The following is an 18,127-nucleotide window of genomic DNA, read 5'->3' as shown; positions in this document are numbered from 1 at the left end:
ATCTAGGCATTTCTCAGATATACAGCAAGTCCACTGTCTTATTTATGGAGTAGATGTGGGGGAGCTTCTTGGATACAACACCTTTCATCGGGAGTGAGTTTTGACAGCTCCCTGGGGAGAGGGAGTGCAATTCCTGGAGCCAATAGGCTAATTCAATTTACTTCAGCTGCATTTGCCTTGTCAGAATATTCATGAGGTGAGGAATGAGTACCAGTGCCACAGGCACACAGTGCAGTCAGTCAGAGGGAAGGAGGAACCAAAGACAGGACTTCTTCTCTTGTTAAGCAGTGCATTTTCAACAGAGGGGGAGAAAACTTTGTCCTGCTCATTTCCCTTCTTTTTTTTTATTATTGTAGCAGCTGACGGGGTGTTTTTCATTTGAAAGAAAAAAAGAGTTAATGATACTTGAATTTTGCTTGAATTCACTGAGCAGCTAGCTTACATTGGAATCTGGAGGTGTCGGGAGAGGAGTGAACTGAACTTCTTAGGTGTCAAAACTAACAAGGAGAAGGCAGAAGGTACTAAGGTAACTGGATCATTAAATGTATCAGAGTGGCTTAACAACTGTCCTGGCAATTGTAATTTGTAATGTGTCAGGGCAGCAGACTGTAAGCATATCTTGCATGTAATTGTTGTTATAAATTAGCAATAATGTTAGTGAAGCTTTACAATTTACTGAAAACACACACACACACACACACATATATATATATATATATATATATATATATATATATATATATATATATATATATATATATATATATATGCGCGCAGAGTGGCCATTTAATTGTTAATTTGCCACATTTTTAACACGCGGTGCATTAGAATGTGTATCTCTACACATTTATTGTCAAATATAGTATCTGATAATAAAAGGGTAGTCTTGTAAAAGGTAGTAAACCATTAAATTCGCCCTGGATAAGGGCGTCTGCTAAGAAATAAATAATAAGAATTGTTATTTGGGGTTTTTTTTTTTTTTTAAAAAGTAGTTTGTTACAAATATTGGAACATATTTTATTTGTGTTGAATTCTAAACTGTGTTTATACAGTATTAAATTAAATGTATTGACTGGAGTGGCACTGGACTGTGCTTTAACAATAGCTGTCACCATGCAAGTTATACAAAGTTGATAAGTAGCTGTAGTAGATTTTAAACAAAAGGTTCCACTTGTCTTCGGCTTTGGTTACTTTCAGCTGTAATTATGACTGATCAATGTGTACTTATCAAAGCTATCTGTGCATTAATCAGATTCCATACACTTGGGAACAGAATAGGCTGTTTCACACTGAAATTAGAGAAAGGAATCTGTCTGTTGGCAGCCCACACAGTAACCAAGGCAGCTGACAAGAATAAAAGCCAACAGGGACACCGTTTATTTCTATTTTTCTCCTTTTTGAAACATACAGCCTCTGCCAACCACTGATTCTAACAGTGGATAAAGATCTCATTGTGGGATTGTGTGACTAGAATCATTAAGTATCTATTTGTACAGTCCTTAGGGAGCACCATTTAACCTGTTTATATGTGGTTAGGATATTACAAATGTAAAGCAAAAAAAAAACAAAAAAACAACATAGTAGGTTTAGTCAGCTGTGATGTGCAAATAAATAAATAAATCAATATGATGGAAAACAATTTAAACTCAAAAGAAGGATGAAATACAGGGTGAGGATTAAAAGGAAAATAGTCTGAGGAGGGAATACTATACTTTCTGTATCTTCATACTTTGCAATTGACACAGCACTTACATAACATGAAATTCAGAGTTGGTTTCCTTAGATAATAATGTAATCCCTTAAAATGTCTTTCATTACATTATTTGTCTAGCCTTCATGTTATGAAACCAAACTATTGTATAAGATGCTACAGTATGAATCCCATTTCTGAAACATTTGAATGTAGTTTAATAGACTAATACTAACAGTAAAGTGAAATTGCCATTTCCATGAAATATGTGTAAGATGGCTATTATAGACGTGATAAAGATGATTGTTATTATTTTAAACTTTGAACTTCACACGTGTTCTCCTCTCACAGTTATTTCTAAGAAACTAAGGCAGATATGTCAGTGAGGCTTTTTTTAGTGAATTAGTGAACTAAATAACATATCTATCCTTCTGAGGGTGTTCAGCTCTCACCATGACTTGTTCATGATGTGTTGCGTGTTAAGAAGGTTGAGCCCCCTGCCATTGCACTGCTTCCATTACTTCCAAACTACAATATAAATGTACTGTATGGCTAGTGGAACACCCATTTTCAAAATTATATATTATTATATCAGACCTCTGATTTCATTTTTAAGAAATACACTTGCAGCCCTAATATAACATGAATAATGCTGTATCAGAACATGGGTGCTGCCAGCTGTATTTTTTCAAGGACCCCCTTGTATATGAGGCTCTGATACTAATAATAAATAAATACATACTTCAAGGTAAAACCCTCTGATAATGTGGAATAAGAATATGCTTGGTTTCAATTTGGCTTGATCTTGTCACAGGTGACTTTGAGTCCATTGGTTCCTTAAATTCCTTATGTTCTTGTGTCGTTTTTTTCCCATACAAATTATACTGTACTTCTATTATTTCTGAACAGGTGGCCAGCCTTCTTTAAGGGTTTTTATGGGCTGTTTTTATAGGCTGTGACATGATTAAATGAAATGCATGTGCTCCTTATTCAAAGGCCTTATTTTTTAGTTAGATGGGCCAGTAAATTACTCTGACAGCCATCAGCATGATGAAAGCAATTATGTACTTTGTTTTTTAGCCAAGCTTTCAGGAAATGAATCTATTTAATCTGCAGTTGCTTAAGTAATAGAGCATATACCTTAGGCAGAAATTAATTTAAATTGATTTTCTCAGACAAGCTTTTGAGTAAGTTTTTTTATCAAGTGAGTCCACGTAAACAGATCCATTTTGAAAATGACCCTGAATTTTACCCTTTAAGAAAAAGAGCACTTGATTTATATAAGCACTACCCTCTCGTTTATTGTCATGCATCCTGGCTGTCCTCACACTTCATTAGCTTTCACTAGGAACTCAGAAGATGTCATGTAACAACAGCACTAATGATGTTTAAGCAAGCACAAGACCTGAATTTCAAACAGTATTTCTAATTATGTTACCCGCTTGGCTCTCTTCCTATTTTAAAAGTGCCAAAAATGTTATACTCACAAAAAGCACCTTTGTTGCTACAAACAAAAGGCTACTCAAAGTTTATTTTTTTTGTGTGTTTTCAAATGTTAAAATATCCTTTACTATAGCTCTTTCCACATAATCCTCCAATTATTGATCAATTTTTCTTTTTTAATTCTAGTAAAGCTGTAACTTCTGATCACTCTGACCAGAGGCCACAGTTGGAAATTAAGCAGAGATAGACTTGGGGCAGAAGGATGGAGTCACTTTTTAATTTTTTTTCATACAGAGTGATGAGGGTATAGAGTGGGTTAATTAGTCATGTTGTTCAGACTGAATGACCTGGATGCTTTAAGACCCGACCTGACAAGGTTTTGAGGTCAATCAGCTAGTAGGAATGAGCATAGATGAGCCGAATGGCCTCCTCTTGTTCGTAAATCTTATATATTATATATATACAGCTCTGGAAAAAATTAAGAGACCTCTGCAAAATTATCAGTTTCTCTGGTTTTACTATTTATAGGTATGTGTTTGGGTAAAATGAACATTTTTGTTTTATTCTATAAACTACTGACAACATTTCTCCCAAATTCCAAATAAAAATATTGTCATTTAGAGCATGTATTTGCAGAAAATGAAAAACTGGTCAAAATAACAAAAAAGATGCAGTGTTGTCAGACCTCGAATAATGCAAAGAAAATAAGTTCATATTCATTTTTAAACAACACAATACTAATGTTTTAACTTAGGAAGAGTTCAGAAATCAATATTTGGTGGAATAACCCTGATTTTTTTTTTTTGTTATTTTGACCAGTTTTTCATTTTCTGCAAATAAATGCTCTAAATGACAATATTTTTATTTGGAATTTGGGAGAAATGTTGTCAGTAGTTTATAGAATAAAACAAAAATGTTCATTTTACCCAAACACATACCTATAAATAGTAAAACCAGAGAAACTGATAATTTTGCAGTGGTCTCTTAATTTTTTCCAGAGCTGTATATATATATATATACAGACGTGCTCAAATTTGTTGGTACCCTTACAGCTCATTGAAATAATGCTTCATTCCTCCTGAAAAGTGATGAAATTAAAAGCTATTTTATCATGTATACTTGCATGCCTTTGGTATGTCATAGAATAAAGCAAAGAAGCTGTGAAAAGAGATTAATTATTGCTTATTCTACAAAGATATTCTAAAATGGCCTGGACATATTTGTTGGTACCCCTTAGAAAAGATAATAAATAATTGGATTATAGTGATATTTCAAACTAATTAGTTTCTTTAATTAGTATCACACATGTCTCCAATCTTGTAATCAGTCATTCAGCCTATTTAAATGGAGAAAAGTAGTCACTGTGCTGTTTGGTATCATTGTGTGCACCACACTGAACATGGACCAGAGAAAGCAAAGGAGAGAGTTGTCTGAGGAGATAAGAAAGAAAATAATAGACAAGCATGGTAAAGGTAAAGGCTACAAGACCATCTCCAAGCAGCTTGATGTTCCTGTGACAATAGTTGCAAATATTATTAAGAAGTTTAAGGTCCATGGAACTGTAGCCAACCTCCCTGGGTGCAGCCGCAAGAGGAAAATCGACCCCAGATTGAACAGAAGGATAGTGCGAATGGTAGAAAAAGAACCAAGGATAACTGCCAAAGAGATACAAGCTGAACTCCAAGGTGAAGGTACGTCAGTTTCTGATCGCACCATCCGTCGCTTTTTGAGCAAAAGTGGGCTCCATGGAAGAAGACCCAGGAGGACTCCACTTTTGACAGAAAAACATAAAAAAGCTAGACTGGAATTTGCTAAAATGCATATTGACAAGCCACAATCCTTCTGGGAGAATGTCCTTTGGACAGATGAGTCAAAACTGGAGCTTTTTGGCAAGTCGCATCAGCTCTATGTTCACAGACGAAAAAATGAAGCTTTCAAAGAAAAGAACACCATACCTACAGTGAAACATGGAGGAGGCTCGGTTATGTTTTGGGGCTGCTTTGCTGCGCCTGGCACAGGGTGCCTTGAATCTGTGCAAGGCACAATGAAATCTCAAGACTATCAAGGCATTCTGGAGCGAAACGTACTGCCCAGTGTCAGAAAGCTCTGTCTCAGTCGCAGGTCATGGGTCCTCCAACAGGATAATGACCCAAAACACACAGCTAAAAGCACCCAAGAATGGATAAGAACAAAACATTGGACTATTCTGAAGTGGCCTTCTATGAGTCCTGATCTGAATCCTATCGAACATCTATGGAAAGAGCTGAAACTTGCAGTCTGGAGAAGGCACCCATCAAACCTGAGACAGCTGGAGCAGTTTGCTCAGGAAGAGTGGGCCAAACTACCTGTTAACAGGTGCAGAAGTCTCATTGAGAGCTACAGAAAACGTTTGATTGCAGTGATTGCCTCTAAAGGTTGTGCAACAAAATATTAGGTTAGCGGTCCCATCATTTTTGTCCATGCCATTTTCATTTGTTTTATTATTTACAATATTATGTTGAATAAAAAATCAAAAGCAAAGTCTGATTTCTATTAAATATGGAATAAACAATGGTGGATGCCAATTACTTTTGTCAGTTTCAATTTATTTCAGAGAAAATTGTGCATTCTCCGTTTTTTGTGGAGGGGTACCAACAAATTTGAGCACGTCTGTATATGTATATATATATATATATATATATATATATATATATATATATATATATATATATATATAAAAGATGAGGTTGGTTATGTTTAGAAAAAGCCTGATGCCTGGGAATTTTCACCTTTAGGGTATTCAGTTTTATCAGCATACATATGTGAGCGTCTAGTAATAAAACCACTGTTGCTTGCAAGGTATCTAATAATCCATACAGTGAAGTACACATTACACCGTGTAACAATTTTTTTTTTTGGTTCCTGGGTAGTAAGTGTTATTTCCTAATTGCTTATGCCTCAAAAGTATAGAAAATGGCTATTATTCCCCACAGACTTTGCTTTTGTGACCAGGACAGTGATATTTTGAAATTTACCTATTTTCCAGAACATTCCAGATAGATTCAGTGCTGAGTAAACTTGGAGTAACTTCTAGAACTTTCTAGAACTTTCCAGTAATATAAATAGCTGCTCCATAATGGCAACAAGTACCTGTCTCTTCCCCTGGCTCACTCGGTGCACCTCAAAGAGGATTACAACAGCATCAAGACCTTGCTGGATGCCTTGAAGTGGACCCCCGGAAGATGCGATGCCACCACTGCACATCAAATTGGGCCTTATGAAACAATTTGTCAGAGCTCTAGATAAGGAGTCGGCAGCCTTCAAGTACCTTCAAGACTTCTTCCCTAAGCTGTCTGAGGCAAAGGTCAAAGCCGGTGTCTTCGTCGGACCACAGATAAAGAAGATCCTGGAGTGCAATGAATTCCCCAAGAAGCTCACTAGTAAGGAGAAAGCGGCTTGGAACAGCTTTGTCGCAGTGGTTCGGGGCTTCCTGGGCAATCACAAGGCCGAAAACTATGTGGAACTGGTTGAGACTCTGGTGAAGAACTACGGCACAATGGGCTGTAGGATGTCCCTCAAAGTCCATATCCTTGATGCTCATCTTGATAAATTCAAGGAGAACATGGGAGCGTACTCTGAGGAGCAAGGCGAGCGCTTCCACCAGGATATACTGGACTTTGAACGCCGCTACCAAGGACAGTATAACGAGAACATGATGGGAGACTACATTTGGGGGCTGATTCGTGAAAGTGATTTACAGTATAATCGTAAATCTCGAAAAACTACTCACTTCTAAATCTTTTGTAGTCATTTTTGTATTACTTTAGTATAAATACATGTTAATTTGGATTCATATGTTGTTTTTTCTGACTTTATGTGAACGAAAAGACACAAATTCGCCCGTTTTCTCATTGGAAATAGGTAAATTTCAAAATATCACTGTCCTGGTCACAAAAGCAAAGTTTGTGGGGAATAATAGCCATTTTCTATACTTTTGAGGCATAAGCAATTAGGAAATAACACTTACTACCCAGGAACAAAAATTGTGTTACATAGTGTTATTATTATTATTATTTACTTCTTAGCAGACGCCCTTATCCAGGGCGACTTACAATCGAAGTAAGTCGAAGTAACTTAGATCGAAGTAACTTACATATACTACTTCGGAGGACAGCGTGTGTTCGTCTTCGCCCTCCCGAGTCAGCGCAGGGGTGGTAGCAGTGAGCTGAGCCTAAAAATAATTGGCCATTTCCAAATTGGGGAGAAAATAATAAAAAATAATTGGCAATGACTAAATTTATAAAAAAATAATTAATCAATTTTTTTAAATAATTTATTTTAAATCAATACCTAACAGCAAGATCTACAGTTTGAAGATTGTAATGGACAGGCTCCTGAACAATTATTGACAAAAAATGTTATGTTGTGAATATTCAAGGTGTTTCAGGCAAGACTTCCTGTGTTCAGAAGGTTCTACTGCAGACCAAAAGTTTACTTTCAAAGCAACTCTTGTAAAAATGTATAATTACCATCGATATATTGTACTGTATTTGGCCATTTGTATGTACAGTATTTTACTTTAGAAACCTTCTGTTTGAAATATAATCTCATAAAAAATGAATTGTTCTACGAGCTTCAGGCATGAACTTGATATTGGCTTGAATACAAAGAAGAGCTGTCTCCTTATTGTTGGTATTGTGCAGTTAGTTTCTTTGTCCCAGCAGTTACAATTAGATTGGAACTGAGCTGTTCATAATGGTCCTTACAATCTGTAAACCTGGCCGATACATTCCTTATTAGTATTCAAGTGACAATAGCTTGTAATATTATAGCATAAAATGACCCTTTTTCTATGTATTGCTGGGTACTTACTCCCAAACCAATAACGCAGAAATGGTGGATGCTATTCAATCTAATTACATGTAGTTCACAAAGATGCCAAGAAAGAGCAACCAAATACTGAATTTAATGGAAAAACACTGTTTTTTATTCAGGACATGAAGCAGGCAAATGGGCAGTTCATCTGTGAAGATAAAAATTACATCCTAAAATGCTATTTACCGCAGGGTGGCCAAAAGGCAGAAAGCAAACAGACCCAGAAGCCTGCTGGGCTTTGGCTGAGGCTTGTCTGCTCAGCTGTCAATGGTATCTGGTGTTTGCTTAATGGTAGAGTCAACATCTGGTCAGACACGCATAGACATTCTGAATTTGCTGCCATGCTGAGCCTCTACAGCAATGTTTATTTAGAAGAGCTACTTTTTGTTCATTAAAACCTAATAGCATGTATTTGAAGGAGTCATCAGGTGTGCAATTTATAAACGATCAGCCCTGTGGCTGAAACTGATTCTGGCAGTGGGCTCTGTTTTACTTTAACTAATGCCAGAGCACCTGTATAGGATATAGTGGGCTTTTATCAGCCATTCAGGGGAAATATTTCTATCTTTAAATGTCATTTTTGGAATCATGAATTTGGAATTCAATTTTGAATAATCTCAGTGGTGACTGAGGGTAATACTTTTACTGTGGAAATGTGCTATTTGTCCTCTAATTAACATTTTTTAATAAATTATGGAACACAAATAAATGGTAGTTCATGTTTTTTTTAAATAAAAAAAAAACAAAAAAAACGAAAAGGATCTTTGTCCAGCTGCAGGGATAACATGTAAAGTTATGACTTTTACCAGTAAAGTTTTTAATCCAATCAAAGCGATAATATAATATATTTAAGCATCCTTGTACATTTAACACCATTAATTTTCAAAATATAATGTTACAAGTTGTAGGGTGGCAGTATTAAAATCCACCTCTTATTTAGATCATTAAAATATACCTTTCTAAAAGAGAAGCTAAATACAAATTTTATGCACATTTTAACAATCACCAATAATATTAATTTGTCAAAATACGACATGGATTTCTCCTTGACATTTAGGACGGGAACTGGGTCCAGTCTCAACTTCAGTATCTGCAAAACAGATTGGATCTCCATTAGACCTCATCCAAAGAGAGCTCAGCAAAGTGCCCACACAGAGCTGAGGTGTTAGTCTAAAGCTTGCAATGCCTTTATGATGACTTGTGTTTCTATAATGGATGTCCACCTCTCGCCACATATAAAAATGGTTTGTGAGAGAGCAAGCAAAGAATCTGTCTGGAATGATTCAAGGCCCAACAACCTCTTCGTTACCTCAAACATCTTTTTTCATTATCTCAAAGACGCAGTGAGTTGACTGTGTCCGGCTGTTCTTTTAGGGAAATAAAATAGTTTTTTCAGCTTACATTTTAAACATTTTAATAAAAGAGGTCACTTCTCTAGTATTGCCAGAGCAAGATCCAAAGGTAGTTGACCTCTTTTATTTGTAACAAAGGTAGCAATACTGGCTGTGACACAAAGCGATTCCAAAGAGAATCCTCCTACCCACCTTTTAGCAGATGTTGTTTATACAACATGGTAAAAATCACTAGCTGTACGTGACTTTCTGTTACTGCTTCAGCAAGTCAAATCCACATTAATTGTAAACTTACACTAGTACTAGTATTAGTCAACAAAAAAAAGAGTTTATTTAGACACTACAGCACATCTAACTGGCTGCTTTTTAACCCACTATTAATTAGTACTATACTTTGCATTATGTCTTGTCTTATTGTGTGCCATTATTATTATTAATTAGGTGTAATTAGATACATGGTTCAAACCTAGAAAAAAATACCCCTTTCCTTTGAAAATAAATAAATAAATAAATGTTTAGCAAGATTAAGTACTGGAGGTGTATTGTTTATTCAAAACAAGCATATAAAGAGACATTGCATTCAGTATTAGACCTGCCAATCAAGCTCAGACTTTGTAAATTATGCTAAATTTCATCAAATGCCTATCACATGAAATTAATTTAGGATTTAGAGTTTAAGAAGTGGCTTTGAGCTAAGGTCTGCAGCCTCAGATCTTTGGAAGATTGCAGTGCATTGGTAACATATCTATAGAAAAACAGCTCTGCAAGAGACTTAAAATAATAAAACTGTAGGTGGTTGTACAGTGCCTATAGTAAGTATTCACCCCCCTTGGATGTTTTCACAGTTTGTTGTGTTACAACCTGAAATCTTGATGCATTTAAATGGGTTTTTTTTCCTTTGATTTACACAACCTACTCAACACTTTGAAGAGGCAAGAGAATTTTTATTGTGAAATAACAGTTAATGAAAAATAAAAAAACTGAAATGTCTTGGTTAGATAAGTATGCACCCCCCTGAGTCAATACTTGGTAGAACCACCTTTGGCAGCAATTACAGCTGTGAGTCTTTTGGGGTAAGTCTCTACCAGTTTTGCACATCTGGATCGTGCAATATTTGCCCTTTCTTCTTGGCAAAATTGTTCAAGCTCTGTCAAGTTGGATGGGGATCGTTGGTTGACAGCAATCTTCAAGTCTTGCCACAGATTCTCAAACGGATTCAAGTTCCAGGCTTTGACTGGGCCACTCTAGGACATTCACTTTCTTGTTTTTAAGCCACTCCAGTGTCGCTTTGGCTGTGTGCTTGGGGTCATTGTCCTGCTGAAAGGTGAATCTCTGTCCCAGTCTTAGGTCTTTTGCAGACTGAAGCAGGTTTTCCTCAAGGATTTAGCTCCATCCATTTTGCCCTCTACCCTGACAAGCTTCCCAGTCCCTGCCAATGAAAAGCATCCCCATAGCATGACGCTGCCACCACCATGCTTCACAGTAGGGATGGTGTTACCTGGGTGATGTGCTGTGTTGGGTTTGCGCCAGACATAATGCTTTGCATTTAGGCCACAGAATCTTTTGCCACATCTTTTCAGAGTCTCCCACATGCCTTTTTGCAAATTCCAAGCTGGATTTTACATGGGCTTTTTTCAGAAATGGCTTCCTTCTTGCCACTCTTCCATACAGGCCAGTTTTGTGGAGTACCTGAGCTATTGTTGACAAATGGACAGTTTCTTCCATCTCAGCCATGGAACGCTATAGGTCTTTCAGAGTTGTCATTGGCCTCTTGCTGACTTCTCTGACCAATGCCCTTCTTACCCGACTGCTCAGTTTGGGAGGACGGTCTGCTCTAAGCAGATTCTGGGTGTTGCCGTATACCTTCCATTTCTTAATGATCGACTTGACTGTGCTCCAAGGTATATTCAATGCCTTTGAAATCTTTTTATACCCATCTCCTGAATCTGTATATTTATCCTGACGGTGGTTTTATGAATCGGACAAAAAAAGTAATTACGTGTGTTATACAGTCGACGGTCTGAAAATAGTCTGTTTTTAGGCATAATCCCGCCATGTTCATTCATTCTATCGCTTCTGTTGCATTCTATTGATCTTCTGCCAGCTGAGGCTCCCAAAATGCTGAGTACATAGTATTGTATATTGCTCATGTTGTGGTAAAATGGCAAATGTTAATAGCAAATAGAATGAAAAAGATTAGTCATGTAGGAAAAAAATCAGTTTGCATATTGCAATTAATCTCCCAGTGTCTGCATCTGTGTGGACAATTACATTTCCACTTTAGCTTTCTGTCCTGGACTGTTAAAACGCTTAATTAATTTCATTATTTTTCAGTCAGACTTTTTATTTCCAGAGTGTTGGAAATAAACATACTGTAATTACTTGTTACAGTGGATGCTTAAAAAAAAATCCTTTTTGGAAACTTTAACAAAATGTAAAGTTTTTAGTATCATTTTAAGAAGTAATGCAGTGAGTACTTAGATAGCTTACGGGACATGAAGTTAATGGGGCTTTAGCTGCAGTGATGGAATAACAATATTAGTCACGGAACACTGATATTTGGTTACCACATGATGGGCCTATAGGGGGAGCTGTTTTCCATAATTAAACATGTACATTACAGACACAAATGCCCCCTATGGGCTAATGTAAGGTTGTGGCAACTGTACCTATTCAGCACTGCTGTTTAGTGACCAAGGACCTCATTTACTAAAGGTTCTCATGTGATAACACGCGTGTTATCCAAGGATAAGGCACGTGCTAGATAATCCTGTATTTATAAACCACGATAAAGCGTGACTTAAAGTATAAGACGTGAGTTAGCATGAATGCCTTAAAAATAACACGATGGATAGATTAGCATCTGCTGAATATGCAAGAATGCATGGTGATATATTCAAATTATTATTATTATTTTTATTATTATTTATTTTTTAGCAGACGCCCTTATCCAGGGCGACTACAAACAAAAGAAGTAACAGGACATTGAAAATAAATGTGTGTGTGTAGCCTATAGACATAAAAGCATGCAAAAGAAAAAAAAGACATAACTGCGTTCATACAGACATAATTGAAACACGGTAACATAAATAAATAAAAGAAATTGGGTTTACAATCACAACATAATATCAAAGGAAGTGTTCTCCTAAATCATATCTGCATACGGTGCATTATTTTTTCTCCACACGATTTCGGCACAGCTATGCCATTGCATGTGTCGGCTGGCACTGGGGTCGATACCTTCTGCATACCTGCTTTGACTTCTGTACAAATAATTCTGTACCATCTTAGCGTAACCAATTTGCACTTTTCTGTACAAAATGGTTATTTGTGTCTAGCTACAATAGATTATACAGTAGGCTATGTACAGTATAGTTACTCCTAGTTATTATTACCTGTGCATTTCTTGCAATTGGTGTCTGCGAGATCCACGTTGTAAAATGGGATATGGGATTGTGTTAACACGCGTCTTATAGCTACTTTTAAGAACCTTTAGTAAATGAGGCCCCAAGAGTCTATATAACCTCCTCATCTGTGCCTGTCTGACTAACGACTAAAGAAGAGTTCATTAATAGTCTCTACATTTTGTTTAAATAGTATGTTTGTGTGAGTCATTGTATACACAACAATACAAAATCATTAACTCAGGTAGCATCTACCTATCTTTTACATGTCATTATGCTGCCATTAGCAGACGCATAGGATATTATTAAACTGACAAAGCCCACATCACCAACAAGGTAATTTTGCAGACATGCATAAAAAAGAGTGTTCAATGTAATTTCCTACAAATAATAATAATAAAAAACCATTCAATTAAGTTATATGTTCATGCCAATGGTAAGATATCATTGTTTTCAGCTCTTAAACAGTTGCAGAGTTCAAATTAATTACAAAATGTTATAGCTAACTTGAATTCTGCAACTGTTTAACAGCTGAAAACAAGCAAAAATGTCTAGTTAAGCAAATTATCAGTTCAATTAAGGGTATAGTTAAGTAATTGAGAGCTCAGCTGGAATAAAAACCAACAGGCACAGGGGGTCCCCAGGACCGAGTTTGAAAAGCCCTGCTCTAATATCACCATGCCCCTGGTGTGTTGTAAGTCACGAGGTGAAGCTTTATGGAAAAATAGGTATTTGGCTGTTCACCTCAAAAATGCAATGAGCACAACTGGCAACGCACTAGAAAAAGCAAACTGGGAAATGCCAGCAACAATTGTGACTGTTTAAAACATGCTTTCAAAAGTTCTTAACAAATTGATGCAATTGTAAGTGTCACAATTGCCTGCAGCTTTCATACATCTCATTATAATATTTGAGAACCCTCATTTGCACTATGTCCGCCCCCTTTTTGCAAATATATGCAGGAATGCCCATTACATATTCATCTACGCTTGAACCGCTAACAGAAACTGCTGCTGCAAAGCATTCCTTAAAAAGTTGCAAATAGCATTGTGCTTGTTTAGTACATTTCACCCAAGACTTCCGACTCACTTGCAACTGGTTTGTAACTATTGCGACAGGCGCAACACTTTAGTACACCTACCCCTATGAAAAAAGTTAATTAAAAAAGTGCTGTTTTGTGGTGCTGACTGACTGACTGCACTCACCGTCAGGTATTGGGCTAGGTACCGGGTAATGTGTACTGAATTGAAGAGTGATAAACTTCCATGGGTTTTTATAATAATAACAGTATCCCCTAGTCACTGAGGACTTGTTTCTTTTTTATAACATGAGGCAGAACCTTCAAAGACAACAAAGCAACATCTTCTTATTAAACATGAACGCCATCCCCTGTTTTTGATTCCCGTAGTACGTTTCAGAGCCTCTGTCCTTTGACTCATTACAGGTGCTGGAAACCAGCAAATGGTTTTGAAAGACAGTCGGTGTGTACCTAAGACATGATAACATTTCTATGTCAGGGATGGTAATTTGCACATTGACTTTGGAACATTTGATCTGACACAGCTGTTGATCTCTGGGTTTACTCTTGCTGATGTAAAAGAAAGCCAAGATGAAGTAGCTTGAGGCATTTACACGGTACAGGGAAAGGGAATCGTTTTGTTCTTCTGACTCTCCTGATTGTGCACCTTTCATAATTTTCAAGACAGGTTGCCTCTTCCACATGTTGAAGTTAATGGAAGATGAACATGGGTCAAGAAGTGTACCTTAAATCCGGCAAATCAACTCACCCTACACAGTTCTCTAAGTACGTCAAGTGCCTTTCATAAAAAATGCAGCAAAAGCTCCAGAATGTTGAGCGTACATGAGTACATGTCACATCCCAATAAATCAGCCTTGCATACATATTTTATGCAAATGTTACTTTATTGTGTAAGGTGAGGCACATAGAACTGGGTCTGTGAACACACACTGGCAGTTTTCTCTGACAGATGGAAGACCTGGTTCTACAAATGTTGTCGACTTAAATAAATAAAATAAAATTATGTGATTATTGGAACAAGTGAGCTTATATAGTGTATTTGTTTCTGTTATTTATCTTGGGGGGTTTTATTGATTTAAAAGGCAACAGTATTAATAAGATCTGCTGTTTATATCAGAACATTTGTGCAATGGCAGCATTGAAAAATCAATACATTCTACAATTAAGTACTTCCTTCTATACTAGAATGATCCTAATGCAAATATTGTGTTTTCATTGTTATTAGTATTGACTAAAGCGTCCCCATAGGTGTTTCAGACATTAAGGGATAATAGCCTTTAACTTTATACAAATAAATAAATAAAATAACAAAAAAGGGCACTAGATTGCTTGCATTGCAACTCTGTAATAGATCTTTGCTGATCAATGTGTGAAAACAATTGCTTAAAGAAAATCTCTATCCTTGGTTTTCACACAATGCTGTTCTCAAATGCATGTGCAGCTGATAAGCCCCTTTACTCCATACAGAATAGAAAACAAGATTATTCAGCATTGGGTAAACTCAAATTAATTACATTTCTGAATATATCTGTACCTTATGAAATGATGGAAAAAATGTCAACAGTCTTCAGATCAAAGTGTTTCAATTGCAGTCACTTGAAAACAACATACAATTGCTGTCCTGAAAACAACATACTTAAAACAAAACTGATACACATACAGTACTATACCTACTGGAAACCAGCCATTGAAATAGTGTACTCTCCTTCTGCATAGTCCAATGAGTGATTTTAAATTGTGTATAGCTGAATAAAATATTATGAATAAAAGAATTCCAGTCCCTATTTCTACTACAGGCACCTGGAACCGGATTAATTACTTTTTTCACATATAAAGCGAGGTCGATGCAAATAGCTAAATGTTTCTGTGTTACAAAATTAATTGTCTGGCTCAATGGGATTGATTTGTAGAGTAAATAAGATTGTAATTTGTATGACAGGAAAACATTCATAGCAAATGCTATATTTTATAATGGAGTCTGTTGTTTCCTCACTTTAATTAAAATCCTCTCTGGCATTCTCTTCTGAATGACGGACCTTTCACAGCACCTTTATTCTTAATGTCTTTCATGGATCTTTGCATCAGAACAAATCCTTCCCAATGTGCAAGTTAATTGAATGGATGAGAACCTTGTTCCATTCAATTCAGCTTTATGCAAAAGGAAATGTAAACATGTGTTGAAATAAAGTGGTTTCTGACTGAATTCTTACCAGGTGTTGAGACAATAGATCGATAAAGAACATAAGAGCTCCACAGGCTCTGGCTGAAAATGGCTTCCTATTAACTAGTCAAAAGAATGCTATTTTTACAACTGCTTTGCAGTATATACAGTGCCCTCCATAAGTACTGGGACAGTGAAGTGAAAAGTGAAGTGAAGTGAAATGTCGTTTTCTCATTTGGCAGCCTATTCTCCTCCTCCTCCCTCAATTCCTGTGCTTCAATAAAGATGTGGCTGGTTAGTGTCCTGGCCAATCTGTCCTTGCATGCCTGACTACATCCTCAGAAAGGCAAGGGTCCCCTTTGTTTGGCCCCTGCATGGCTGGGTGGCATTCTGCACCAGCAAGCATGGCTTCCACCACAGTTGGAGCTCTGCAATAATTGCCAGAACAAATTGAACTGGGGCTTATCAGAGCCCATTCTTTTCAATGGGAAAATTGACTTGTATTTTCATATTGCTTGAGTGTACCTTCCCATCACTTTGATAAAGGTTAATCTTTGTCTCATCTGTCCATAAAACTCTGTTCCAAATCTCTACTGGCTCATCTCTGTACTTTTTAGAAAATTCTAATCTGGCCTTTCTGTTTTTGGTGCTGATCAGAGGTTTGCATCTTGCAGTGTAGCCTTTGTAATTCTGCTGCCGAAGTCTTCTGCGAACAGTAGATTGTGACACTTTCACCCCAGCATTCTGGAGGTTGTTGGTGAATTTTCTGTCATTAACTGCTGTTGTTTTCCTTGGCCGACCTGGTCGTTGCCGATTGCTGAAGACACCAGTGGTTTCTTTCTTTTTCAGGACATTCCAAACTTTTGATTTGGCTATGCCCAACTTTTGTGCTCTGGTTCTAATTGAGTTCCTCTTTTCTTTTAGCATCCAAATCACTTGCTTTTCTTTCATAGACAGCTCCCTAGTCTTCATATTGGATTATGCCTACTGACACCAAATGCAGACAGCAAAGGCAAAAGCAAAGGATAGAACTGAGACTACACATTCACAGCTCTTTTATATGTGAACAATCAATGCAACAGGAAACACCTGATCGATTAGAAACACCAGTGAGCCAAATGTCCCAATACTTAAGCTCACATAAAATGGGGGGATGGAACTCTGAAAGTGCTGTTATTCTTAGTTGGTAAAACATATATGTGTTGAAACAGCTAGAAATAAAAGATGACATTCTGTACCGTTGCCTCATCTTTTAATTGTATTTTCATATGTGTACAGCAAAAATAGCAAATTTGACTTCACTGTCCCAATACTTATGGAGGGCACTATAAATATAATATGAATTTGTGAAAACAAAAAAAGTCCCAAATCTCTATCTTTGTTATTCACACAATGCTCTTCTCAAATGCATGTGCAGTTGATAAGCCCTTTTACTCCATACAGAATAGAAAACAAGATTATTCAGCATTGGTTAAGCTCAAATTAATTATGTTTCTGAATACATCTTCACTTCATCAAATTATTAAAAAAAAATGTCAGCAGTCTTCAGATCAAAGTGCAGGTGCAGCCACTTTCACTCCAGCAAGCAAAATACCTAAAGAAAACTGATACACCTACTATACCTACTAGAAAACAGACAGCCATTTGAAGGCTTTCAAAGTTGACACACAGTCCACTTCATCCATCAAGACTGGATGTTTTGTAACTGTCACATGTATTTGGGCTGAAATCCTTTTACTAAGATACTGGTAAAGAAAACAAAATGACATCCATAACCTCTAATCTCTTCATATACTATATACGCCCTGTTGTTATTGCTTAAATAACATGTTTTAATGACATCTTCTTAAAGACCCTATTACAGCAATGAGCCAGCCCATAAAGCAGGCTCATCAACCAGATTAATGAGTACGTTCTCACAGAAGCTGGGGTTCAGACACCTTACAACTGCAGGGGGGTTAGTAAATTGATTGTTGTTGTTATATTGGCACTCGGGTCCACTGGCCATTGACATTTTTCATTTAGTCCATCTTAGTAATGTTTTACTCTATAATGCAAGTATAATACACACTTTTCTCTGAAAAACATGCTTTTGTATTTTAGAACATGTCATTATAATATAAAAAATGTAAGACATGTTCAACGGCATCTCAAATTTAAAACATATACTTTTTATGCTTTTAT

At 36.6% G+C, this 18,127-nt stretch overlaps 1 protein-coding gene across 1 annotated transcript in view; it reads left to right on the top strand.

Moving 5' to 3' along the window:
* Positions 1–209: 209 nt before the first annotated feature.
* The window catches only part of LOC117400414 (cadherin-20-like), a 43,351-nt gene continuing 25,433 nt past the window's right edge, over positions 210–18,127 (top strand). The window contains exon 1 of the mRNA XM_034000341.3: positions 210–526. The gene's annotated coding sequence lies outside the window, so the exon portion shown is untranslated. The remainder of the gene's footprint in view (positions 527–18,127) is intronic.

This window comes from Acipenser ruthenus, chromosome 4 (assembly GCF_902713425.1).
Source record: "Acipenser ruthenus chromosome 4, fAciRut3.2 maternal haplotype, whole genome shotgun sequence".
Classification (NCBI taxonomy): domain Eukaryota; kingdom Metazoa; phylum Chordata; class Actinopteri; order Acipenseriformes; family Acipenseridae; genus Acipenser; species Acipenser ruthenus.
The sequence above is the reverse complement of the archived record's forward strand: the minus strand, read 5'-3'. Positions and strand labels throughout refer to the sequence as shown.